Source organism: Mugil cephalus, chromosome 16, assembly GCF_022458985.1.
Source record: "Mugil cephalus isolate CIBA_MC_2020 chromosome 16, CIBA_Mcephalus_1.1, whole genome shotgun sequence".
NCBI classification, from domain to species: domain Eukaryota; kingdom Metazoa; phylum Chordata; class Actinopteri; order Mugiliformes; family Mugilidae; genus Mugil; species Mugil cephalus.
This window is the reverse complement of record NC_061785.1, coordinates 14648222-14674868: the sequence shown is the minus strand read 5'-3', so window position 1 is coordinate 14674868 and position 26647 is coordinate 14648222. Positions and strand designations below refer to the sequence as shown.

Genomic DNA, 26647 nt, shown 5'->3' with positions numbered 1-26647 from the left:
GTCTATAGTGTTCACAAAGACAGGGACTGTCATGCGATTGGCTGGCTAAGAATATACATGTCATGAAGATGACCGCAACTAAACCACATTCCTGTAACACAGAAATAGGATAAGGCTTCTTTTCTGTAACGCCAAACACCCAGACAGTATCTCCTCTAATGTCTAAGGAACTTGTGTCCAGTAAATCATCAGAAGGGGATAGCAATTACCCCAACAGAAACACTGTCTTTATGGTTGGAAATAACAGAGTAAGAAGGACAGACAGCAAACCATTCTTGAATTAATGGTCAGCTATTAACTTCGCTTTCACACTTCCTTTGTAGTTTATGTTTAAAAGTAAACGAGTAAGTGCATCTTCAACAGGCAGACTTCCAAACTAGTATCTGCTCTTTAGCATCCCTAGTGGTCGAATGTGGTTATGCAATTAGCTGACTAATGATGTACATTTAGAGAATTTTATGCAGGTTTTGAGTGTCACACAAAAACATGTAGACGGTACACATAGCTGTAGCCCACAATGCAATGCAAACAAACTGAAGGCGGTGCTCCAAAGCATTGAAACCAGACCAGTGCATTTATTACACAAAAATAACTACAAAATCAGTTTACCGTGCCAGTTAGCGTAACTGATGCTTTACGCAATTGGAGTGTACTAAATATTCCCTCTGAGGCTGAAATAAATCTGATTAGAGATTGTTATGTAACTGTCATCACAGAGACTAAATCAAATGACCTGATAAGAAAAACCCATCAGTCACAATTTAACATGTCTGACATAATGCAGGTAATGGTTCTGCAGAAACTGCAGAAAATATAACAGATGAGGCCTTTATCCTGCTGGCAACGCTGAATGCATCCAGTTAGACAGAAACAGAAATAATCAAGAAAGACCCTAAAATCGAAAAAAAAAATAAAAATAAAAAATAATTATATATATATATCCTCTTCTCCAAGGACTGAAACTTGCATTGGTCCCCAGAATAGATTGACCTTTGTACACGTCAGATGTACGCGTCAATACCAGTCCGTACATACTGCATTAAAGTATAACAATAAAAATAAATACTTTGAATGCTGCCTCTATTCATCCCTTTATTCCATTATCCATGTCCCACGTATCATGCCTTCATGCTCCCAGGGCTCTGCCAGCAGCTCCCTCCTCCCCCTGGTTGATTGAATCCACCTGCTTCCCATCTACTCATCAAGCCTCCATAAAATACCTGGTCGCTGAGCCCCGGCTTTGCCGGTTCGTTCAGTCTCGTTCAGTGGTGACTACGCGACGGCGCCTTTGAGTTCTGTTAATCTTTTTCTAGTTATTTCCTGTGACTTTTTGACCCTTGTCTATTCTTCCACCACACTTTGCTTGTGTGGTCTTTAATCATCCTCTGTGTTCAGTCAGACTCTTTCCAGACCCACTACTACGACCACTTGAAATCTAATGCCCTGGGATTCCACTGTCTTCCAACTCTTGTGTTTTTTGTTGTTGTTACTTAACAGTTGCTAAACTTTTTTCATTCTTTTTCTTTTTGCATGGATGCTTTTTTCCAGACGTATCCTCTTCTTTTCACACAAAATCTTGATTTATTCCTGTCGCTACATAAAGTTGAGTTGAAGTGGTGCATGTTTATTTTCATGTTTAAGTCATGGACGCATCAGTTTTAATAGGAATTTATTAATATATGTGCTCACATGTTGTGTATCTGCAAATTCTTCCTTTGGCCCGGCCTCTTCCATAAACCTAACCTCATTTTAAACTGGACCATAAAACGGAAAGTCTTAATCCTCAAACGGCTCTTTGAAAGTCCGTCCAAATGTGAGGACGTCAAAAAATTTAAACTGACGCAACAACATGTTACACAAGGGAAAAGGAATAGAAGACCACAGTTTGCCCTCATCCGTATATAACGTCAGCTGTTGCTGCCTCCGACATTGTCCCCGCTTTCACACACAATCTAACATGTGCTTTTTTTAAAAAAAAAAAGAAAGAAAGAAAGAAAATCAAGCACACATGTAAGACCTGTGTCAAGTGTGTCTGTGTGGACCAGGAAATGAAAGGACACTTTGATTTTCAGCTTTCTAACTTTGATGGCCTCTGCTTTTTTAGATCTTTAATGACACAGTAAAAAGTGAGCGCTATCATGCCATCTACCAACTGCCTTGCTGATTAAATGATGTGACAACGACCAGTCTGGGATTAAAGACACAGGGGGTGACAACGACAGATATGAGAGACGTGGGCATGCAATTGCTTCACTGGCTAATAGTACAGTGGAGGTCCGAGGGATCCTGGTTATACAACGGCATGCTGTAACCGACCTTAAATGTGTTACAAGAGGGAACATTAGGATGTCGGCTAGAGAGCTGAGATGACCCTGTGCATGCAGCTATCCTGGGGGAGATGTAAACAGATCAGCGGAGGAATGCGACCGAATTTGCCCGGAGATATGAACAAAATTTAAAGTATCTGTACTGAATGACACCGTTGTACTACAAGATTTCAGTTGCTCTGTTAATCTGACAGCATTGATCTACAAATTAGGACTCTATGCACCAATCTACACCGATCAGCCACAACATTATGACCAGGAGAAGTGAATAACATCGACCATCTTGTGACAAAACAATGTTCTGCTGGGAAACTTTTGGGCCTGGCATTAATTCATGTGGATGTGGACCAGACCAGGAAACCCCAGTAGCCATCACACAAAAACGACTCCAAAAACGTGACCTGGCCTCCAGATTCACCAGATCTCAAACTGATCAAGTATCTGCGGGATTCACTGGAACAAGTCTGATCCACAGAGGCCCCTCCCCTCAACCCATAGGACTCAAAGACCCCCACTAACAGCACCCTGATGCCAGAAACCACAGGACACCCTCAGAAGGCCCATGTCCATTATCTGAAGGGTCACAACTGTTATGAAGGCACAAGGGAGACCTACACAATGTTAGAAAGGTGGTCATAATGTTATGCCTGATTGGTGTATGAAGAGTTTTTACAACAACGATAGTTACTAACAGCAAGAGACAGGAAGTGACACGATGAGAAAGAGGTGACAACACAGACTTCAGGATATTCACAGACTTCCTCAGGTTTTTTTTTTTCTTTTTTTTAATATATATATATTATTTTCCACAATAACAGTACATTGAATAATTTCCAGATCTGGGCCGAGCTGAATTAATCACATCCAGACATTTGAACAGGTCACTCTCTGTAGTTGTGACGGTCTCGTATTATGCAATCCAGCCACACTTATTATTTGACTTAAAAAAAAAAAAAAAAACGTGAACCTTTAAATGCTCCACTGCCTTTTGATGCTGACCGGGTATATAAAATTTGTGGCTTTTTTTTTTCTTTTTTCTTATTCTCAGAAACCTTTCTATCAATGTTTACTGTGGTTGCTCCTTCCTTCCTCCAGCCAACAGCTGACTGGTGTGAAATGCATTCGACCTGTCGACCAGATTTGAAACACACTGACACTGTCAAATACAGGCAGGTGACCATCGCTGTAGCTTTTAAGGCTTCCACTGCAAGTTCTGGGTCACCATCTAGAAGCTTCCTGCAGTCATTTATTGGCCACTTCCTGAAATAAAACCTGCTAATAACAGGTTGGCCAACTGGAAAACTACAGTTAGTACACAACTCTTGTTTTTCACTGCATCATAATGAAATTTAAACTCCAATCAGACTGTAATGTTATGCGTGACTACCCTACTGACTGACTAACTGAATGAGGAATGTTAGGTATGTAATGAACAACTGAATCATTCTTTCCCTCTGAAGTTTGCAGATGTTTTAGCAGTTTTTTTTTCTGCCTGGCAGGTCTGCTCTGTGGATGCTTATTACACAACACGGGACCTGAGAGGACAGACTGTTGTTACACCAAACCTCACCTCTCACACAGAATGATCTACTGATACAGGGATGATGAGTAGCCCAGCCTCTGGAGAGATCTCTCTTAATCTATAACCTATTTATGTTACAGCAGGGAACTCGGGGGCTTAGATGTGCCCAGATAAAAATGATAGCACGGCCTCTGATTAAGCAACATAACCACAGCTTTAACTGGACCTGGAACCCGCCAGGGACAAGTTCTGCCTCAGGACATCCAACTGGCATCCCATCAATCCTCGCCTCCTGCCCTTCCATTTCTAACTCTCACACAGCTCTTGAAATCCTCTTTCACATCTGTAGAGCATTATTTTTCTGGGCAATTCACGTCCAGAACACAACGTGTACAAACGTTTGTGTCCAGTGACAGATCTGCAATCAATGTGTTGGTCTTATTTTTGATGAGTGTACTTTACACCAGACGTAAAGTTGCAAGTGTTGTTCTGTATTCATTCTTTGGTAGGTCACTTGGTGTTGTGTACTTGCTGTGATTTTGCATCAGTCAAAAAAAAAAAAAAGCGTTACTGACACTTCACAGGTTCATGTTCTGCTGATTTTTTCCTTTTTTTTTCTTTTTGCGAGACAATGGGTAGTTTTCTTGTTACCCTGAGACAACGAGGTATTGCTAATATTGTCACTTTTGGCTTCTGTAAATTTACATCCATAAGTATGGTTTATGTTGGGGTTTGTGTTTATTTGTAAGCCTGTTGATTTAATGGGCTTCTTTTGATATGTTGATTTTGTTTGGATCTGCTGATACATTTCTCCATTTTTGAAGAATACCGTTATTTATGAATGAGAGAACACATTATATGGCCTCCGTATTTGTGGGGTTGGACATGGGCCACAACAAATTTTGAGACTTAAAAATGGGCTCCGAGTTGGAAAAGGTTGGGAACCACTGGTCTAAGACTTATGTAGAACCACTACTGTAGCGTGTAGTTACAGTTGTAGTGGTCCGAGAGTATTTTATGGTTGTGTTTTGTCCAACTTTGCTATGAAAATGGCTCACATTTAATGTACCATCTGTCCATATTTCCTCTCACAATTTTTTGACTCTGCAGAAACCTCTTCGGTTCTATATCTACGGCGTCCTCTCCAGGCCCAGATTAAACCTTGCACCTGTAAAGCAGTGATTTCATCAGTGGCTGCTAACAATGTGGTTAAACTCTAATCAGTGTCCTTAGAAACAGAATGCACGCAGCCATCTCACACATGTGCAGCACACATTTAATCGCATCCCGACTAGGCTCAATATACACATTCCTGCACGTGTGCTGTAGAGGCGTTCGTTTACGTCTTCCGAACGTGGCCACTCATTGATTTTTTTGGTTGGTCCCATTCCAGCAGCTGTCACCCACATCCACCCCTGGACCTCCGGACATGGTCAGGTGGACTCTGGTTCGGATGTAACTGCGACACAGGAAGCGATCTGCAGTTAAACAGTAACATTAGTGTTTGCTTTAGTTTTTGGGCCTGTAAATTGTGCAGTCAGCCGTAGCCACCTGCGTAATTCGCTTTCAGGTCAGTCTGCACAGTTTGTAGGTAATAAACAACATTTCATCATAGTTTAGATGAATTTGACCCTTCTAGTCTTTTTTCGAATGTTATTTGAAGATGATTGATGAAACAAAACTGTGTTTGTATTTAGTATATATTCCAAATCTGCAGAAAATTTCAAGTGAATCAAAAAAATTGTCAGTTTCAAAATTTGAAAAAAAAAATCTGAATTGTTTTTTATTTTTTTTCGCTCTCTTTATCTTTCTTTTTCACAAACAAATCCAGACACAATGAGACGGACAATGATAAAAACACACTCACACTGGCACAAACACCCAAACACATGAAAATAATCAATAATAATCTAATTTCTGCAGCTGCGTTTTCTGTCAATCCCATTATTGCCCGTCGTGCATCCGTGGGGTGGAGCACGTGCCTGATTTCTAAATTTAACCCAGTGCTGAGGCTGAGGCCGCAATCAAAATCAAAACACGGCTAAGGTTGCACGAGTTACAGTGTGTTCACTCGCATGGTCTCGTACAGAGTGTTACCAACAGCAGAAGAGGAGTGCTTTTGTTTTTGGACCATATTTAAATAGACATTTCTAAGAATGACATCCAGTATATGTACACAGCACAAGGAAAAGGACTGAACTGAGGATTACAGTGTACTTCTTAGAATTGCCAGACAGCATAAAAAGGAGATCTCAAATCATACACAACAGGAACCCTTGAAACTATCAAAACGATTCAAATAAGTGTTTTTGTCAAATGTAAAAGAAGTGTTTCATGGGCACAACAACATTTGGGTCAAGAGTTGGATTATGCAACGTGAATGAGTGTTCACACTAGTGGAAGCACTAGTGGTAACAGATTCATTTTGATTGAAAGTGGTAACATATCGAAGTTGGGCAGCCTTCAACTGCCCTCCAATGACTTAGTGATGGATCCTTTTTAGTCAAACTTCAAGCTTAAGTGGGCAGGCCCTGTACTACCTCCCTTATTCCCCTTTCACACTGAAAATGATGCTGATATTCGAACAAATCACTGTGTCCTGCACAGTGCCCGATATGTGCCGCCAAATCTCCTCTTCTCCTCAGATGCAGAGCAGCTTGTGGATCTCACGGCCTTGCCAGTGCACTGCCACGATCAGTAAAAAAGTGTACCATATAGCTACAAAAGCTGTCTGTAAACACAGTTGCACATGCATTCCCCGATTGGTGCAATCTCCTGAACATGACTAGGGCTAATTCACCTAGGTGCTTCCATTAACGAAAGTGTAACAACACATTTGATTTGTTTGATTTAAAAAATTGACAAAAATGTCTGCTCTTCAGAGATCAGCCTCTTATTGGAGAAACCAAAACTTTGCTCTGTTTTTGAGCTTCTACAATGACACAGTCTGACCTGCCATGCAGTGACAAAATCAGAATGTAACAGAAGGGTACATCAACTTCATTGTGTAAATTACTGGGTTGACGCAGCATTCCTGTTCACATCAAAGCTGAGCTGAGCCGATAAAATCTCAGAAGGTTTTTCGTCCAGTGTGAAAGGGGCTTTACATTGTCCTGTTAGTCTCATTGTACTAGGGATGCAGACCCGTGACTTTGGGGTGTCAATCTTCTAAAGCTGCACTGAAAGAGTTTAAAATATAAGCAGTGTTTCTAATAAAAATCTATAGCGAAATTCCCTTTAAATGAGATGGAAAACGGCCACAAAACAACTACAAGAATCAAAATGACTATTACACATGGGATGCAAAAGCACAGGCAAAGCTGGAGCAGTTGTCACATAGCTTTAGTTGCGCAGCAACTTTACTTCATCTTGACTATTGACTAAATTTGAGTCCATCAATTCGTAACTAGTTAGGAGTCCTAACTTGTGACACCAGGATTCCTACCATGCTAATAACTAAACTTTTTTCAGTGTACTAAGGTCTCCGGGTGCTGCACGCACATTTTTCTCTCCAGAATTGCTCATATCTGTAACCCAACAGAAGGTCTCTAACCTTGGATCAATAGCAGCAGAGCAGCAGGGATGTGAAAAATGGGGCTCGTATGATGGAGAGGATTTCATCAGAAACAGATGATTTGTGCGTCTTTGCGTGTGAGGACAATCTGCTCAGATGTGCTGCAGATTGCAGCAGACAAGACGCAGGGCCGAAGATTCAATTAGCAGTGACATAAGACGCCTTCATCAAAGATCCCTCTGATGTGAATCTGGGAGTGTGTTTGCAGGGGTGGAGGCAGTGACGCACATCATTCAAACAGAGACAATATAACAGGCGTCTTATGGCAGCGTAAACCTGTGGGGCTTGGTGATGGATTTGCTGAACGACGGGCAGCCAGTGATTCGAGTGTTTGAAGGAGTTAATTGCCTTGCTTTTGTGCATGTACCGACTGTACGCTGCTGTGGTTATTCACTCTGCAGTTCTGGTAATGCTGGTCGCTTTTTGGGATCATCATGCTAACATTAGACCTTTACCCTTTAATGAGACAGAGCTTTTAGAGTGCAGCTTTGACAAAACAACAACAGTAAAAGCAGCCTGCATGAATGGGTTAAAAAGAATTGTCGTCTTTGCTTAAGAGAGTGATTGTACTTACATGGCCTGGAACATTTTGGGTGAAACGGTCATTTAAAATTAGTTTTTAGAAAACATTTAAAAATGAACTCTTCAACTGCATATGTGATTATGCTTTTATTTCCACACAAACAGAAGTCCACGTGCAATTTGCCATTTCTCTCTGAGTGAAATGGTACACATGGTAACACAAAAATGATGCCTAGTTACCGAAAAATGAGCGGGACAACTCTAGGGTCTTTGGGTCCTATGGGTTGAGGGGAGGGCCCTCTGTGGATCAAGCTTATTCCATCCAGTGTATGCCACAGATACTTGATCTGTTTGGGATGTAGCAAATTTGGAGGCCAGGTCAAAACCTTGTGATGTTTTTCACGTGTTTTTGAGTGTTACGCCTCTCTGCACCTCCACTGACTGTGCAAGTGTCTTTATCCTGTGCTTAATCATGTTAACCTGGCAGACCTGAGTGGACTGAATAAAGAGCCTTGTTGAAAAGGCCTAGTAGGATCACTTTTCAGCTGCAGAAGCTCACCATGTCTCATCTGTCGTCTCTTTGTTTTCTTTTTAATGTAATAAATCCTTATTTTTGTAACTCAGAAATGTGTCTCACATGGCTCCAGTTAATGTTGCGCCAGTTCGTGACATCAATGGGGGCTTGTCACTTTTTTGTTCCTAAAGTGTTTTTGTGCAAGTGCCTATGTCAGGCTGCATACAGCACAAGAGCTACAAAAAGCTAGGCGGCCCCTCCTGAATCATGCCGATAAGCTTTACTTAGCTTTACTATTCTAGATAATCTTGTCATTGTGAAAATGTTTGTGTATCTGAGTAGTCTTCATTTCACTCACATTACCAGTTTCACTCTCAAGCAAGGCAGCTTCAATGCTAGTTTTTATGGGACTGATAGTATCTGATAACTATTTACAAAATCCCACCGCAGTTAGAGAGAACAAAACCCTTTTGGTTAATATTCTTGGAACCACTTTTGGTGATGACCTCTGTCTTCGTATGCCCAGGGAAACCATGTTATGTGAATAACGCTCTTTGTGAATTAAAGGCTTGTCTATTTCATAATAAGTGACTACTATTGGAGCAGATAGAAACTTTGCGGGTGTTTTCCTAGACATTGTTGTCAAGAGTAATTTCAGATAACACGTGAAGTTCAGATATTGAAGTGAGGGACCATTACAGTAATGACTACCTGTGTACTTCTGGGAACTTCCCAAAATTCCTCTTTATATTATGATTTTGGTCATTATCTCCACTGATTTTATGAGCAGCTAGGGGGATATTAGGGTACATTTCTGCACCCGGGTTCCCTGGCCATGTTAAAGAGTTCAGAACACATAAGCTGTTTTGTACCACGGGCAAAAAAGAGGTCAATACGCTGGACTTTGGGGATTACCTGCAGATATCTGACCAATAATCTACCAAAACATGGCATATCACAGTGACGCACCACAGCTAGCACCTCTCTGATAATGTGCTGCAAACAATTAATTGTATGGCAGACTAGCTTTGACTTAAAATAGGAGCTTAGGTCACCATTTGCACACTGTGAGGTCACCTTTGTTGTTAGCGTCACCTAGGTTCCTATTATCTGGGTCAAAGCAGGCTTCCAGCTAGCCGCACTGACAAAAACAAGGATCTGCTGTGTGTGTTTATTATCTACCGCTACACTGTTATGCAACTCTAAAGATGATTTTGATACATTAAACAATATGTGGAGAATAAGGTGCCCCACTGCCAAATACCGTGGGTTTAAAAGGTTCGGATGAGTCCAAGCACGCTTAAACATTACTGTATTGTGCTGAAACTGTGGTGCTCAGTCTCAAGCTCATTATCGTGTCGTCATGCTAATATCATTTTCAGTTTCTCCAGGAAATCTTCAGTGTGACTGAACTTTGAGAGGAACTGCCATGTGTCTCACACAACCATGAAAATGACGCATATTTCTGAGAATGAATGGAGGTACTACTGAAGAAAATTGTGTCATGCAGCATTTAACCTGACTGAAATAAATCAAGTTGTCTTACGTTATGCTAGCTTATGCTAGGTTATGTTGCAAAAAAAAAAAAAAAAAAAAGAACATATGACTACATACATAAGGAAGTATTTATTTTATTACAGAAAATAAAAATAATAAAATAACACCCCTGACTGCCAAATTGTTGTCAGTTTCCTTGGTATTTCAATGTTATGCAAATATACGTAACACTACTGTTATGCAACTACACATCTGACAGGAACTCACTAAATACTGTCTGTACGGGAAATTAATACAAAACATGTGGGTGTAATCTGAAATACGATGCATTCACATTTGCTCCATCTCAACTAACACAGACACACACACACACACACACACAGACACAAAGATGAGAAACAATGGTACTGTGTGAAACTAATTTAAACTTTAAGGAAACAGCATACTTTGGATTGACAGATGACATAAACGGTTCCCCAAAAGTTTACCGCTGTGGGGAAACGCTGTGCGCCGTGTTGGTTCATACCACTATTTTCGCTGTGCTTCGGCCGAGCTCATATTGTTGAGTGAACAGTGATGGAGCAAGTGCTGACGGCGAAAATACCTGCAGCATTTTCATGTTGTGCTTGCTTCATCATTTGGGGCGGGAAATACACAAGAGGGTTAGTTACGCAAATAACTAAGCCACGAAGCAATGAGGCTTAACTAAAGACACAAAATATTAACTCTATTTGAATGTTTAAAATAATAAACAATCACATGTTGGATAGGAAATGAGGGAACCCTATGATGAGGTCCACTGACCTACTTACTGTAGTAGGATTATACTGGTTTGGTTTAAACGCCTGGGAAGTTACACACGAAGAAAAAGCATAATCATTTACTCTGACACAAGAAGCATCATCATGTTTCTGCCTTTCTATTTGTCCGGGTTGTTTTTTCAGTTTCTCTGAAGGGCTGCAGCACAGCGGTCAGCAACTAAATGATCATTTAGGGGTTAATCAGTAACCCTTGGTTTGGTATTCCTCCCTCAGTAAATACCTGCAGGTGGATGGATTCTCAGCCAAGGCCAGGATATCCTACAACCCACGTGCTAGTGTTTACATCTGCAAGGCTGGCTCTGATAGTTTTGTCACATTCTTGGCGAAATCGAGGAATCTGGAAAAGTCAACACGATTAAATTTGCGCTCGATCCTGGCAAGCAGTCATGGGTAACTGCAGGTCACTCTCAGGCTTTTTTCCTCCCCCCCATTACCTGTGTATGACACAATTCTCAACCTCTCGGATTTCAGATTCTCCTGAGCAGCCACTATTTTGGCAATGGCCACCTTTAATACTCTCGCTGACCATGTTTCATTTGATTTTCTTTCCCTTTAATAAGATTTTATTTTATTGTTTATATGGTTTATATTATACCTTCTAATTTTCTTTATCTGTGAGTGTAAGGTATTATCCACCATCCCCCCGTAAAGTGGAGCTTAAAGTTTCCCCATTAATTTATTCCTGAAACCTTTTTAATTTGCGTTCTGTACCAAACGTTACCAGCTGACTGCACGATGGTTGCTGCTAACGAGCGTACAAGGCTGTTGTTGCTGACAGAACCTTTTCTTGGAAACACCACGGCTAGAGCTGGGACTTGACCCTTGAAGTTTGATCACAAGCTTATTTCACTGCCCATCATGTGACCTTTTCGCTAATGCGAATGTCACCAGATGAAATAATGTTGCTTTTATAGCAGGAAAGGTGGATTTGTGAAGTAGAGCTGAGGACGAACTTAGGGAGCTAGATAGTGTGGTTTATAAATATCCTAAAAGATGACGTATTGCCACTCATCCAGGTAGCTCCTTCAGTTCTAAAGGACTGGTGGGGAGTTTTGGATGCACCATGACCTGGATGAGGCAGAATGATAAGCATACAGTAAGGCTTGAGTCTTGAGTTGAAGTGGTTTGTTTATTTGCTCAAACGTCTCATTGGTCTGACCACTTCAGATCGCCTTAAAGGATTAAACCATAGTTGTCCTAGATTACCTGTAAAACAGTTGTCATTGTCACAACTTGGGAAATTGTTTGGTGTAACTTGTTCCGTGTTTATTGAACGTTTCCATTATTTTTGCTTAATTAAACTAGAGACGCCATGCATTATGTTCCCATCCATTAGATGAAATTGTAGAAATAAGAAATACCTTTTAAGATGTGCAAAGTGCAAAGAATATTTAATGTATTGGTGGAAACACAATGCAACCTTTCCCAGACATTCGACTGGTCTGACCACCACAATGTGATCCTCTTCTGCTCTGGTGTTTTATGATGCCTTCGAGAGACATCTGGACTATAGCCACTGTCAACTGAAAACAATTCAACATCGTCATGCAAACAGCATGATGCATGATAATGACAAAATATGTACCTAATAACGTTAACATATTTGCTCTAACTGTTAGTCATGGCGTTACTGCGTATGTGTCTTAGTGTGCACCTCTGAGTAATATTAGCCACGCCTAACCCTGTCCAGGCTCGGGCTAAGACACAAATCTCCAAAGCAAATTACATTGGTTTTCTGCAAAACATCAAGCACATGTTTCAGTACGTCACATTGTTTTATTGCTCAGCTGATGGATGTAAAAACACTATTCAGTTCCTACATTTCACCTGAACATCCCGGGGTACTTAACGTAGCCGTGTCTGTGCTGCTGACGCTTATGTTCTATGCACGTGCATCAAAGGAAGTGTTTGAGTTTGACTAGTGCCTCATTCCCTGCGACAGCCATCTGGCAAACAAATATCCTTCCTTGTGTTTGGCGGATAGGAATGCGCTCACCAGGATATGATGCAAAGGGATATTATATTGGTACCATGTGAAGAAAAACATCATAAAGTTACTTCTGGTTAAGTTAGACTTTATTACAATAAAGTACAATGCTAAAATAAAAATTTGAAAAATCAATGTAACAAGATAACATCAAGTTTTCTGCTGGCAATACAAGTATGAGTGTTTTGTTTTATTCAAAAAGAGTAGGATGAAGTCAGTGACTTTTCTAGTTGTACCCCTTATCTTGAAACTCAGAATCAGTTCTTAATTATATGTGTAGAGGAAAAAAAAAGGAATACAAAAAAATAAAGAAAAGGGAAAACAGCAGCAAAGGGGAACATGATCATGAATGAATATAACTGACATAACAACAGAGAAAAATTAGAGAAAGAAAGAAAGAAAGAAAGAAAGAAAGAAAGAAAGACTTCTAGATGAAGAAGGAGGTCTGATCTGATCTAAGATCTGATGAAGAACAGGACTTTTTGTATTTCTTTTCTCGTAACACACTTGTAAGGTTGGCAATGTGTGTAATAAAAGCTTTTTCAAACATTGCTCTTTGGCGCTACTAGTGGACAAAAACTTCACAAGGCACCTTTAATATAAATGAGTTTGACTTGTACACAGAGGCTGGTATGTGTCATTGTTAGGGTTGACTCACATGATATAGTCTGACCTGGTTAACTTCAGGGAATACTTAATTAGCATGCAGTAATTTTCAGTGACCGATATTATTGCAAATGTTTACAGCCTGCTCTCTATAGACCAGTTAAACTAATGTTTATGCTTTAAGTTAAACAGCAACAAGGGTGGGAATACTTCGAGTGACTGGAGGGTGTCTGATCACCTAGGTGTTAGTTTCAGCTTTACTTCTTTGAGTATTTTTAAATTAGTCAGGAGTTAGGTGGAGTTTTTGGAGTCAGGTGCTGCCGAAATGGTGACATGGAGCCACCCACACTGAACGTCCACTTTGAATTTGTTAGTCTGCATATACATTAGGTGCTGTTGACATCTGAGAGTCTATGGCAAATGTGTCTCTCTATTAAAGATTTGCTGTATGCGGTGGAGTTGATTTTACTCACTGGTCAGTCGTCTAGAGGTGTTACATCGGCGTGCTCCAAACTGAGCAAATATTAAAATTATTACAATATAAAACACATACAACTGTGTGTACTCAAGAGACTGTTTTTGTGTACTTGTGTGATCTGACTTTCAATGTGACAGATATCGGTGCTGTAATAAGCCGTCGTAAAACAGCTGCTCTTCTCGGCTGTTTTACTACAGTAAACCAGCTCCCTAAAGGGATGTGAGGCAGCAGACACGAGGCATGCGGGTGTGTTTACGTTTGGCCTTCGATTGCTTTATTCCACAAAAGCGCTCATCGTCTATTGGCTGGTCATTGACATGACAAATACGGCCCATGTAGTGCATGATTTTATCAAACACGCCTCGGACCGTGACGCCAGCGTCCATTGTTATCGTGGGTGTAAAAGTTAGTTCCCAGTGACTGTCCTTGGATACGAAGGAATGTCCACACTCAGTTCAGAGGGAAACGGTGTGAAATTCATTATGAGGGGGTTATATAGTTATTTCAAAGAAACAAGCTTTCCAAATGATCAATGGGGGATTGCAGGCCTACATCCTTTTTTATTACAGGGTTCTTAGAAGTGCTCTCCGGTCTGGTCAGAGCTGGTTTGGTGTGGCTTGATGGTTTTATTTGTTGTCACAAGGATACGATCAGTGCAATTCATAATTCGATGAAAATCTGTGAAATGAAATGAAATGTCAATATGTACGGTACTTGGTCACAGCAGGGAAATTAAACTTCATATGCAGATGTCAACAAGTGGTGGAAACTACCTTATTTACAAAATCGTTTCAATTCCAGTGAGACCGGGATTTGTTTTGGACACAGTCTCCTTCCTGGGAAACGTTGCAAAATTTTTTTTTTTTTTTTTTTTTTGTTTGCATGACATTTAAGAAACAGGGTTACAACACACAACAGACAATTACCAGGTTACTTCAGTGCACATTGCCATTCAGCTTTTACTCACTGACCGACAGACAGCGAGACAGACCTGCATGAGGTGACACCCAACTTTTGTTATTATCAAAACAGATTGACGTCACCAGATGCACACACAGGCCGACAGTTCTTCCTTACTCATCTAGAAACACTTTACATAAAACATTTTCATTATGTCATTAGGAAAGCATTAACAAAGTCCCTCGCAGGATCGACCCACCGTACCCAGACATCATTTTATTAAGACTGAACACGCTGCATGGAGCTGAAGTCGCTCCTGCAGTTTCTTCTTTTACTGGCCTCGCCAAGTGAATGAGTCATGTGTTATCTGTGTGTATTACAATCTAAGATGAAGTCATCTGTCTACTGTACAAATAGAAAACATACACAGACGCAGCATTACAGTATCAGTATTGTATGCGACTTGGTTTTTCTCTTGTATTCTGAAGTCTTTGATTGAATCTGCTTGATTGTAAAGTAATTCTCCAGTAGCTTTTCTCTTATGGTTTTGCTTGTCTCCTGTTGTTGATTTTCTCTTTTAGCAAGACTGCAGCCAAGGTGCTGTAAGGACAAACTCATTGTGTTTTACTGTGAGAGTTGACTATAACTACCTAGACGAGATTAAAATAATTATATCAGAAAGACTAAAAAAATATTCAGAAAAAGTACTTTTGCACATATATATGTCATTAAAAGAAGAAATCTAAAATATCTGGAACAGTGCTTGCAAAGTTTTAGAGTTGTTTTGTTTTCTGAGGTGACTCAGAGCAGCCTTAACAGCCTGGTCCCTGAGGATCTCAGGCTTTTAACAGCAGGCATTTAAAGTGCTGCACGAAGAAAACAGCATATATTAGCGGTATTTCCACAGTCTGTTACTAAGAGGTGCTGCTTGTTTTCTCCTGTCGACAGTCTGTCGAATCCAAAGCCGTCACCCTTGGTGCGACGTGTTTTCACACCACGTTCAGCTTTCACACAAACGTCGTAATCGACGACGAAGATCAAGATGTTTCACTCTCTTCTTTCAGCTCTGACACTAAATATATCATAAATTACACAAATGGAGTTGGAGAGAAATACAAATTGTTGAATTCTTTCCATTTGACGAAGATGCCGCTGTACACCTTGATGACAGATGCCACATAACCCTTTATGTGTAGATTAGTGTAGATTTCCAAATATGTATTAAGTTTAAAGAGGAGAAGAATGTTTTCCTTTGAGGCTCATGAACATCACGTGTCATCCTTCTGTTACACATGTTGCGTCTCAGGTCATGCTCTAGACAAAAAGGCAACTGTTTATTTGACGTTAAAGGACCAACATGTTGAATTTAATGCCATCTCGTGGTGATGTTGCAGATTACAACTGAACACTTTCCCTCTCCAAGCAGGTGGAAGGAAACCTATAGTGAAAAAAAAGAGCAGATGTTCACTTTGGTCGGTGTGGGCTACTGGAGGCTAACATCGGCAGCGCAACATTGTGTCTCCTTCGGTTTAGCTTTGGCAATTAAAAGAAAGAATTGGAGTGAGACAATTAACAATGGCACACTTAGTGTCAGCTCAGATTAATATGTCATGCATCATCAGTTTCAGCCTGGATAACGTTATGGGTAAGAATAAATTGTGACTGAAATTACGTTAGGTGAATCATTATTTGGGGGATTCTTGTTATGTCTTCATGTTAATGCTAACCGCTAGGCTAGCTAAGGCAACTTTAGTTGTATGTTTCAGGGATGTTCAAGCAGAAGTTGCATTTTGTACTTCACCCAGCACAGCGGTTCCACTTACTTATTGAAATATCTTTTCTGGAGAGGCTTCAGTTGATGAAGACAGACCAGACTTCGCCCCCTCTGTGTCCTCCTTTGGTCAAACTGTCCATCGAGTGAGTGAGAGTGTAGGGGTCGGTGAATAAAGTCCCGTCAGTCAGAGACAACTTTTTTTCCTGATATTACACCTCCTTTTAAACTTATTTTCACCGTTCCAGTTAAGACACTTCCTGTCATCCATCCATCGATTTATAGCTGCCACAGCATCGGTGTTCTAAGACCTGCAGTGCAGCATGTACAAGTATGAGAGCAAACAAAGGCCACGGCACATAGATAAGGTGGTGTTCCTGACAAGTGTCTGCAACTCGGCCAGTCTGAACTGGCAAAGTCTACTTATCAGTGACACAGCAGGCGCGGGAAATGTGCTGCATTTGGATGCGTGTACGTTTATGTGCCTCATATAACCGGGGTCATTCGTGACGTCACAGCTGTCCAGGAAGGCAGGATGATAATGGTACTATTGGACCACTTCACACTGAGGTGATGCCAGACATTTTCCACAGTTTTCATCATCTGCCTAGAATGACACGTTATTTACACACAATAAAATTGCGTTGTTTTCTTTGTTGCTCTTGGGTTAAGATTGACTGAATCATGTTTGAACACTTCAAGTGGCAATCTGGCTGAACTGACAATTCCCATTGTAACTGGTGGTAACACTGAATCTATAAGCACAACAGAAAAAACTATTGTCAAAAAAATAAATAAGTCAGGTAATGATTGGCTTTTTCAACCATTCTGTGAGCAAAGGCATCACAGAACGATTAGCATTAGTGTTTGAAGAACAGGGAACAGCGAAAGGTCAACTCCTATTTTAAATGCCTTCGACGGGAATTTACGAACCTGTGTCTGGAAAGATCCAGGGCCCTGCGCAAGAGGCACCTTGGGGGTTTCCTCAGACACCCAACTTTCAGAACAGGGGGCATAGTTTCCATCTTTCCGCTGGGTGAGCTAGTTCCAGCCAGCAAATCAATACAATGCATTTTGTCGCATGTGGTGTTTTTAGTCTGATTATACGTATGTAGCACTTTACTTGGCAATTTACCATTACATAAGATAGATAATGCCCCCTCCACCAGCTTGTTCATTTTGTGATTGTAATCAGGCAAACCGCAAGCGGACAGGCAATTGCCAAGGGGCCCCCAGAGTTGGCTGATATTGGTTCATATCAGGTACAATGATGAAACCCCCATAGACACTAATGGGCCCCCCATCTAGCAGCTGCTTGCTAGTGGCTAGAGATGGCCTCCTGGAGATGGGACTGCTGACATTCGGTCAGTAATCAACGACACAACACGTTGGGAGTCTCCCTGATGGGGCCCCCAAGGTGCCTCTTGCCCGTGGCCGCCAGAGTGTCTTGAGACAGCCCTGATTGTAATGGTTCCTAGCCTTAGCAACATCCATTACAATCACAGAGCGTTCTATTTGTGAGGTATTACACCTCACAAACAGTATTATGCAATGCTAGCGACATCAAAGCGAATACTACTGGACTGTGCCAGAGAACCTCCCAGCTGCGAGTGTGTGTGCATGCGTGTGTTTATTTAAGCAACTAATTATAAAGCATGTGTGTTTGTGCGGATGGTTGTACATTTGTGATTAAAGGTCACAGTCTTTATCTGCGTAACCTAGCTCATCCAAGCACAGAATGATCCCTCCTAACATCCTCTCTCTTTGCTGTGACCTTCCCACAGTGTTCAACTTCTCAGCTTCCCACAGCTGCACACACACACAAAGGCACACAATTGTACTTCTATGTCTGTGAGGACACTCAGTGACATAACACACTATCTCCTTACTTTAACGCTGACCAAACCCAAACCTATAATTCTAATCGTTTGTGCTGTGTGTTAAAGGTCATCATTAATAACACCTCTCACACCACGCTGAACACACAGCATTTGCATTTGAGGTCTTTTTGTCGACTCACAAACTGCTTATTACCCTTTTCAAAGCTTGAGACACAGACAACAGCGCTCGCGGCGTCACTTATTCCTATTGAAAGGGACACCCTGGACTCGGAGAGCGGACCAACCCACAATGCGAGTGAGTTTCCATCTCGAATTTGGGTGATCTCTCTTATTGCGCAGCGTGAATTTCAGCTGCCATTTTGCTCCGTGCACTTCGCGGCAGGTGAGCGGTGAGCAGAAGTAAACACGACAGGTGTTAGCGCTCAACCTCGAGACTTCTGTGACAGCGAGGTTAATGCAGCCGAGATTAGTTTGCTGGTGTCATAATCGTGCCCACGTGCGCGGTGAAAGGAGAGAACGGCCGGGACAGGACGGCAGCCGCTGTTCAATGACACTGTGGTCTGAAGAGTCAGTGAGGAACTCTGCTGGAGGCACTGGACCAGAAGATGTACTCTCACGTTTCTGTTTTGAATGTACTGTTGTGTCAGGCGCTGAGGCCGTTGGTGACGTCAACACCAAGTGGAGATTGTCTGGAATTGGTAGAGAGCTGGTGGGATTATTTAGGTGATAGATTTATTTCTCTGGGAATTAACCCTCGAAATGTCAGGTCTCACACAACTGGGCTGAAAAGTTCCTCCACGGCATTTAAAATCAGTGCCCCCACCTCATATACTATTGTATTCTGTTCAGTTTTATTCCATCTACATTCTTCTCGCAGCGCCACCGCTCTCAACCAGACAACTCTGTCCTTTCCAACGCTATGGCTCTGACAGTCACTATAATTACATGTACTATAATTATTCTGCAGATGAAGCTCTTATACATGAAATGACAATTAAGTAATAAGTTGCATAAAGCAGCAGTAGCCTGGAATTTAGAGCAATTTTCCCACCTACAAAGTTTTGCGGCAGAAAGTTGACCTGTTGGGAAGTGATCATGCACCAGCAACGATCTGCCAGACCAATCAAAAATTCTGCTCGTGGGATTTGGAAGTTTTAGTAGCACATTGTGCTTTTCCTGTCATTAGTGTTCATGTGATCAGTTTCTGCCATCTTTTTTCTAATGATGCACGCTTTAAGTGACATGTCTGTGTGGGTTCTCAGTTACACAGGTCATGGTATATCAGAACAGCGTACAGATTTTTGAGAAGACGTTTCGCCACTCGTCCGAGAAGCTTCGTCATTTATAAGGGACTGGTGGGAAGTTGAGGTTTAAACAGGAAACTCTGTGGGTTTAACCTATCAGAAACCTGCCTGACTTGTTTCTGTTGACAGAAACGTAGTGGAAAACTGGTTTCCTATCTAAGCCGCAACTTCCCTCCAGTACCTTAGAACTGAAGAAGCTACTCAGATGAGTGGAGAGACATCATTAAAAAGGCAACTGGCCGTGTAACCTTTTGATCCATGTCCTGTGGGTGCTAATGCAGAACGAGCTACCAAAACCAATAAAAGACAATTGCGTGATATTTTAACAAATCTTTTTACATTTTCTATGTTGTAAATCAGGGGTCTTCAACAGGGGGTCCGCGACCCCTAAGGGGTCTGCGGAGGTAAAGCAGACGGGACGCAAAATCTTTGGTTGATTAGATATTTTTTACACATTTTTTTTCCCTCCACAAATAAAATTTCTTTAATCACACATTAAAATGAATCCAACATATTTCAGTTAAAGGATAAATGGAGGCAGAAGACATTATCTTTCTGTCAGCACTTCACTCATTCAGCGAGACAGGAGCTGTCTCAACAGCGCACTGTTTCCCACAGAGCACCACACAAGCCAAGACCTGTCCATCTAAGCCTCCTGTACCACAGTAACCTACTGTTGCACATGTTTGAAATAAAAAAGAAAAATAATATTTGAACCTTTGTATTATTTGAATAGCTTAATATTAAATGGAAAAATATAACTGTGCCTTCATAAATAGCAGTAGGTCAAGTTTAATATAGAACACATGTCATAGGTCCCTACTTAATTTCTACATTAGTTTGCGGGTCCTTGGCCTGAAACCTGTTGAAGACCCCTGTTGTAAATGAGGGTAAAACCAACAGCTTACCAGTTTAGCACTGATGCTAGAAGCAAGGACACAGCTGGCTGCATTATTATGTTATAACTTGCATGCTTCATCTGTACACAAACTGATACAGATGAGCCTTCCAGGTATTTATGTGCAATTACCATCAGCAAGTCATTTTTTTTTCTGGGGAGTTAAGTACATTACCACATCTACAAATTGCCACCATAAAAAACACTTTTCAAATCACTTTAAAATTATGCCATCCCTCACAGAGATGGGAAAAAAAATGCTTTCTGCTCATCAGAACCCTTGAGGAGATTGCCTGAGTTAGCAGGTGAGTGATTTGAGATGTCAGACTCAGCCACCCTCTTGGATGGAGCTCCCAGCGGCAGTGTTTCGTTTGGGACGAGCTGCTGCTCGCGTCGGCGTGAGGCGCCGCGACCGCGCATCACGTTGACATCATGGTGATTCTCATACCTCACCCACAAGCCAGAGAGACAAACATTGGTTTTATAATGCGTCTGCTGGCTGAGGATTGGACAATGAAAGGTCTGTTCACAATGCTGAGGGGTGGTTATTAAATGACCACAAATGTTTGATAAACACTCCTTCAACAAAAAGGAAAATCGCTTCTTCCCTTTTTCATATAATCATGATTTCATGATTACATAAATGATGACATTTGATTTTTGTTTGCTTACTCTCGGAAGCTTGGTCTTTGCCTCTTTACGCTGTCCTCAGCTCAACCCACGAGGCAAGATAGCATCATTGTTAAATACCCTGGTTTTATATCATGTCTGCATTTAATCTTGTTGAGTTGATTTTATTTTTTCTATTAAATTTTTTTCTTTTTCTTTTAGTTTTAAGCATTTTTTCAACAGTCTGCCTGTGAGCTCTTAAACAAATTTAGAGAGAGCAGAGCCTGAAGCAAACTGTTAAGGTTTGACCTCATCTACACTGCACGTAGTTATTAAACCCACTTTGATATAAAAATAGTGATTAGTGCAGCTTTAATAACCCTCTCCTCCTCCTTAAAAAAAAAAGCATCGTAACAAAGCAGCCTACACATTAGTTTGTCTTTATTCCCAAATGTAATTAAACACAGTATTTCTAGCAGTGTAATGCACCAACATTAGCAAAACATGAATCAATCAAGTCGAGAGATTACGTGTGTACTCATTAGGTGGGAGCAATCTCATCACATGAACGTAGGTCGCTGTGTGAGAGATGCACGCATGTGAGATGGTAGATGATTATGTCTTAGTATGCAAATCCTCGTGCATCCCTTGAAGGCTTCTCTCATTAGCGTTTACATACAAGCTTGTATGTCCAGGATGACAGGATGTGTAGGGACGGACCGGCATTCCTATGACAGAATGTGCATAGGTAGTCTCACAGAGTAGCAGCCGAGGCTGTGGGATGACATAGAGGACTGATGATGACACAAAACGATGATTGAAAGTGCAAAAATAACTGCATTACTGAGCTTTCCTTTGCAGGCTATGTTTCTTATTTCATCTCAAGACAGCAGTTGGGTGGGAGGGCTGGCAGCGATAAAGTGAGGGAATTTGCGGCGGCACTCCAATAAGTCCTCATTTATAATTAATTTAATTCAAAACCAACTAGCCTCCGGGTCAACAAACACACACTCAAGAGATGGGACAAGATAGAAAAGCATCATAAGACACAGATCTAAAAGCTATGACAAGCTATGGGCAAACACTGCAATTACAGGTAGAGTAAGAACCTACAGCCAAGTCTCTGAGCATACAGTACTGTGCAAAAGTTTTAGGCAGGTGTAACGAATGCAAGTTTATTTTTATCAATTAACAAAATGCTGTGAATGAACAGAAGAGAAATCTAAATAAAATCAGTATCTGGTGTGACCATGCTTTACTTTCATGAGAGCATCAATTCTCTCTTCTCTACTTGCACACAGTTTTTGAAGGAACTTGGTTGGTAGATTGTTCCAGAACTAACCACAGATCTTCTGTGGATGTAGACTTCCTCACATCCTTCCGTCTCTTCATGTAATCCCAGACACACTCCATGATGTTGAGATCAGGGCTCTGTGGGGGCCATGCCATCACTTCCAGGACTTTTTTTTACGCTGAAGATAGTTCTTTTTCTTTTTTACTGAAGAAGGGTCTTTGCCATGCTGCAGAATAAATGGATATTCTGATGGATGAGCATCTGCCTGTATTTCTCTGCATTCAGGACACCATTAATCCTGACCAAATCCCCAACTCCATTTGCAGAAATGTTGCCCCAAACTTGCAAGGAACCTCCACCATGCTTTACTGTTGCCTGCAGACACTCGTTAAAGTACCACTCTCCGGCCTTTCAGTGAACAAACTGCCTTCTACTACAACCAAATATTTTAAATTTCATCCATCAATCCAGAGCACCTGCCATTCTTTCTGATTCTCAGTTTCAATGTTTTCATGTATAGTTGAGTCTCTTGACCTTGTTTCCATGTCAGAGGTTTGGATTTTTGGCTGCAGCTCTTCCATGAAGACCACTTCTGGCCAGACTTCTCCAGACAGTAGATGAGTGTACCTGGGTCCCACTGGTTTCTGCCAGCTATGAGCTGATGGCAACGCTGGACATCTTCGGATTTCAAAGGGAAATAATGGAGATTGTACGTTGTCCGTTCTCAGCTGCAGCACCCAAACTCTGGAACCGTTTGCCTCTACGTATTAGACATACTAATGTGCTTTAATCTAGTAATTTCAATTTAGCATTTGTTTTACCTCTTCCCGTTTATTTGTTTTGGTATTGACTGGGTATCCATATGTTTTATATACTTTGCATGCCTTGACTACTCTTACCCACATGTTTGCTCATGCGCTCTATTAAATTATGTAACCTATATCAACACAGCGGGCGCTGCCACGGTCTGATGACGACACACCGCGTCAATCTGCGTCTAAAATCAGCAAATCACCGGGGTAATGTAGAGATTGCCATGTAAGGATTGGCACACTGACTCTGACACTGCGAGACACTATCTCTCTCTCTCACACACACGCGTGAATTTGTGAGTGACAAACTGGCATCATTTGGTCGCATCATATTGGGAGCCTTCCTCAGCGTAGCAGCCTCAATCTGCTCAGCAAAGACGTCAAAGTGTGAAGTTTCCTGGCAGCCAGTATTCAGGGCACTCATCACTTTCCCTTCCAAACACTATACATATTTTAAGAGGCTGCGAGCAACAAATACAGACACGAACTGAAAGCAGTATCTATTTGAACACAGTTCTTCTCACTACGTAGTGTAGCCACCATAAAGCATGGATGATGTTTACGGTGTATAAGATGATAATCTAGACATGCTGTTTATGCCTAATCATTGTGTGTGTGTTTGTAACAATGACTGGGCTATGACTCAGTACCGGTCAGCATACTGTTGGCATTCTGGGCCGCAGATGTAAAAATATCTGAAGGGCACCACGCATCCACTGCCATCATCATCCCTCCTCAGATGTGGCCATCGTTGCTGGATGCAGCATGCGGTTTCCAGCCCGAACACTGTTTGAAAATCACACAAACGCAAACAAAACTGCCCAAGAATGTTACTTGTTACACACTAGTGTGGCATATCATAAAAAGCAGCGGAAGCACAGGCATCACCCAGCAACGAACAGCTACAACCAACCCACACAACAACTCGCATGCAGATAGTACGAAGTCATTTGTATGGATTTCTATGGAATAATGACAATACAAGAGGCATTTCACTCTTTGCAAAATCAGACCACCTTCAGTGTTGAAATTTGCATTAAAAATGGCAAAATGAAACCAGATACAACAACACATCAAAGAAGTCGTGGGGCAAAGACGAACACACCACGAAGTCTACAGCCAACAGACGACTACCACACATGCGGAAGAGAAATAACCCTTCATACCAGTCATCATTTGAACAAAGAAGCTGAAGGGCCATAGCAGTTCACTACAGACGACCATGTATGTCCAGAATCCGGCTACGCATCCCCTCGTGACTTTGTTTACTTCATACACTACATCCGTTTCCCCCTGTCATGCACTGGTCTGCGAAGCCGAACAGCCAGCTAAACTGACCCCTTTCATCGGCAGGAGCAATCGGCCAACAAGCTGCTGAAAGGTGTCTGACCTGGGCTGACGATATCACGACTCTCGGCAAAAACTAGGGCCACAGACACTCACTGACAGCCCGACACTGGCCAACAGCCGGCTGTCGGCTATTTGTGTGTCATGGCCCACGGAGGAAGGGAACACGATGCATTAAACCATAGGTTACTCTGACGCATTTTTCAGGTCTGCTTGTGTGACAGCATGCCAAACTATCTCTTTGACAAAAAAAAAAAAATTGGTTTGACGTGTTTTTTTAAAAAAAAAAAAAAAAAAAAAAAGAGCAAAATGTATTTTCGTCGAAATGGCAGCTACAAAACCACAAAAGTGTAGTTAATTAATCCCACAGAGGATGCCGGATCAATACACTAGCTAACAACAATGGGATACAAGTACCAGACTGGAACAACACAAACCCTCTCAGCCAATTATTAGATGCGAGCTGCTATTTTGGTCTCACCCTCCCAAGGTGTAAAATCCACAGGACATCCCTGTGAAATTCCACCTCCTCAGCACCAACTAGAAAGACATGTTTTCATATTTTCACACCCAACATGAGTCATGGTCCCAGAACGGAAACAATTAGCCATTTTTCTTTGTGATTTTTTTAATGACTTTAATTCTCCACTTTTAGCATTTTTTTTCTCACATCAGAGTGATTCAGGAACACTGGCAGCTCCTCCTCCTCCGTCGCTCGCTTTCCTCCACACGCATTAGAGAGAGACTTTGTGAGTCAGTCTGTGGTGCGCTCTTTCTTTATCCTTTCGGGCCACACACACATTCACGCACACTAAGATATAGACGTGCGTGTGTTGTTTGCGTCATCTTCTATTTCTGCTACTCCCGCTCTGCGGTCTACTTTGCCTCTGAGAGTGCTGGCACTCTTGTATTCAGTGGAAAACTTGTATTTATTGCAGTCACTTTGAAGTTCAAGGCTTTCAATAAAGCTATATTTCAGAAGGCAATGAAAAGGTCTTCAGCAGCTATACATCCTCTTACATTATATACCACATAGGTACAACCTGGGAAACAGATTTTTATTTCACAAAACCTCTAATACTTACATGTGCAATATCGTCAAGGCAAATGACACCTATGTGTCTGCTATCATAAACCAAACAAGTTGAGTGTTAGCTTAACATTAGCTTAAAAAATTACAGGAACATTAATTCTGCATTATTTCACAGCAAGTGCCTGTTTTTGTGTTGTTTTCTGGCAAAGGATATTAGTTCATATATATGGTCACCATATATATGTCATGTGTTCACATTGATTATGCTTACGCTAGTAGCTGTTGCATATTCATATTTCTTAAAGTTGACTGTGATGAAAGTCATGTCAACACCGACCACTGGTGACACCACTTATTAAGAACAGTAAAGTAATACTTACAACAATGAAATCTATGTTCCCGACAGCTCATGCACTACGTACTGCAGATTTGTATAGCCTGTATAAAAAACAGGCTACAACTCAGCACCGTCAGTAGCGTTTAATAGTACTCCACAGTGTGTTGCGAGATGTGATACTATAGTCGTTTCACAACAAAAAGCATTATTTCTGACAATAAAATCCACCAGTTGTTGATTGACTGCTGTCGAAAGGATTTGGAACATTCTTCTGTTAGCGTTAGCAGATGCCTTTTCATAGATGCGGCATTGTGGTAGTACATTTTTGTTGTATTTTAGAACTGACATATATTGCATGTCAAAGTAGTATGGGCTTCATCTTTGGTAAAGTATTTCCACACTCTTGTTCAACTGCTGTACGGCTGCGCATCGATATCATGACTAGTATCAGTATCTGACCAATACCAGTGTGATGAGATTGACCTTTTAAATTATTTTGTATTGTAATTAGCTAATAGAAAAAAATGTATTAGCCTAAATTTTTTGTCCTGTGTTTTATCATAATCATATGAACTGAAGGCAAAATTACGAAGTTACTGACGTTATATGATCATGACATTTCAAGTAAAAAATATCAGTATTTGGTATCGGTG

General features: G+C 41.3%; 1 long non-coding RNA gene across 1 annotated transcript; it reads right to left on the bottom strand.

The window, feature by feature from the left end:
• Positions 1 to 12933: 12933 nt before the first annotated feature.
• On the bottom strand, positions 12934 to 16969 carry LOC125022641. The gene is made up of 2 exons (XR_007114469.1): positions 16572 to 16969; positions 12934 to 16186 (listed from the first exon to the last, which is right to left on the bottom strand). It is a non-coding gene; the product is annotated as an uncharacterized LOC125022641 (long non-coding RNA).
• Positions 16970 to 26647: the final 9678 nt, after the last annotated feature.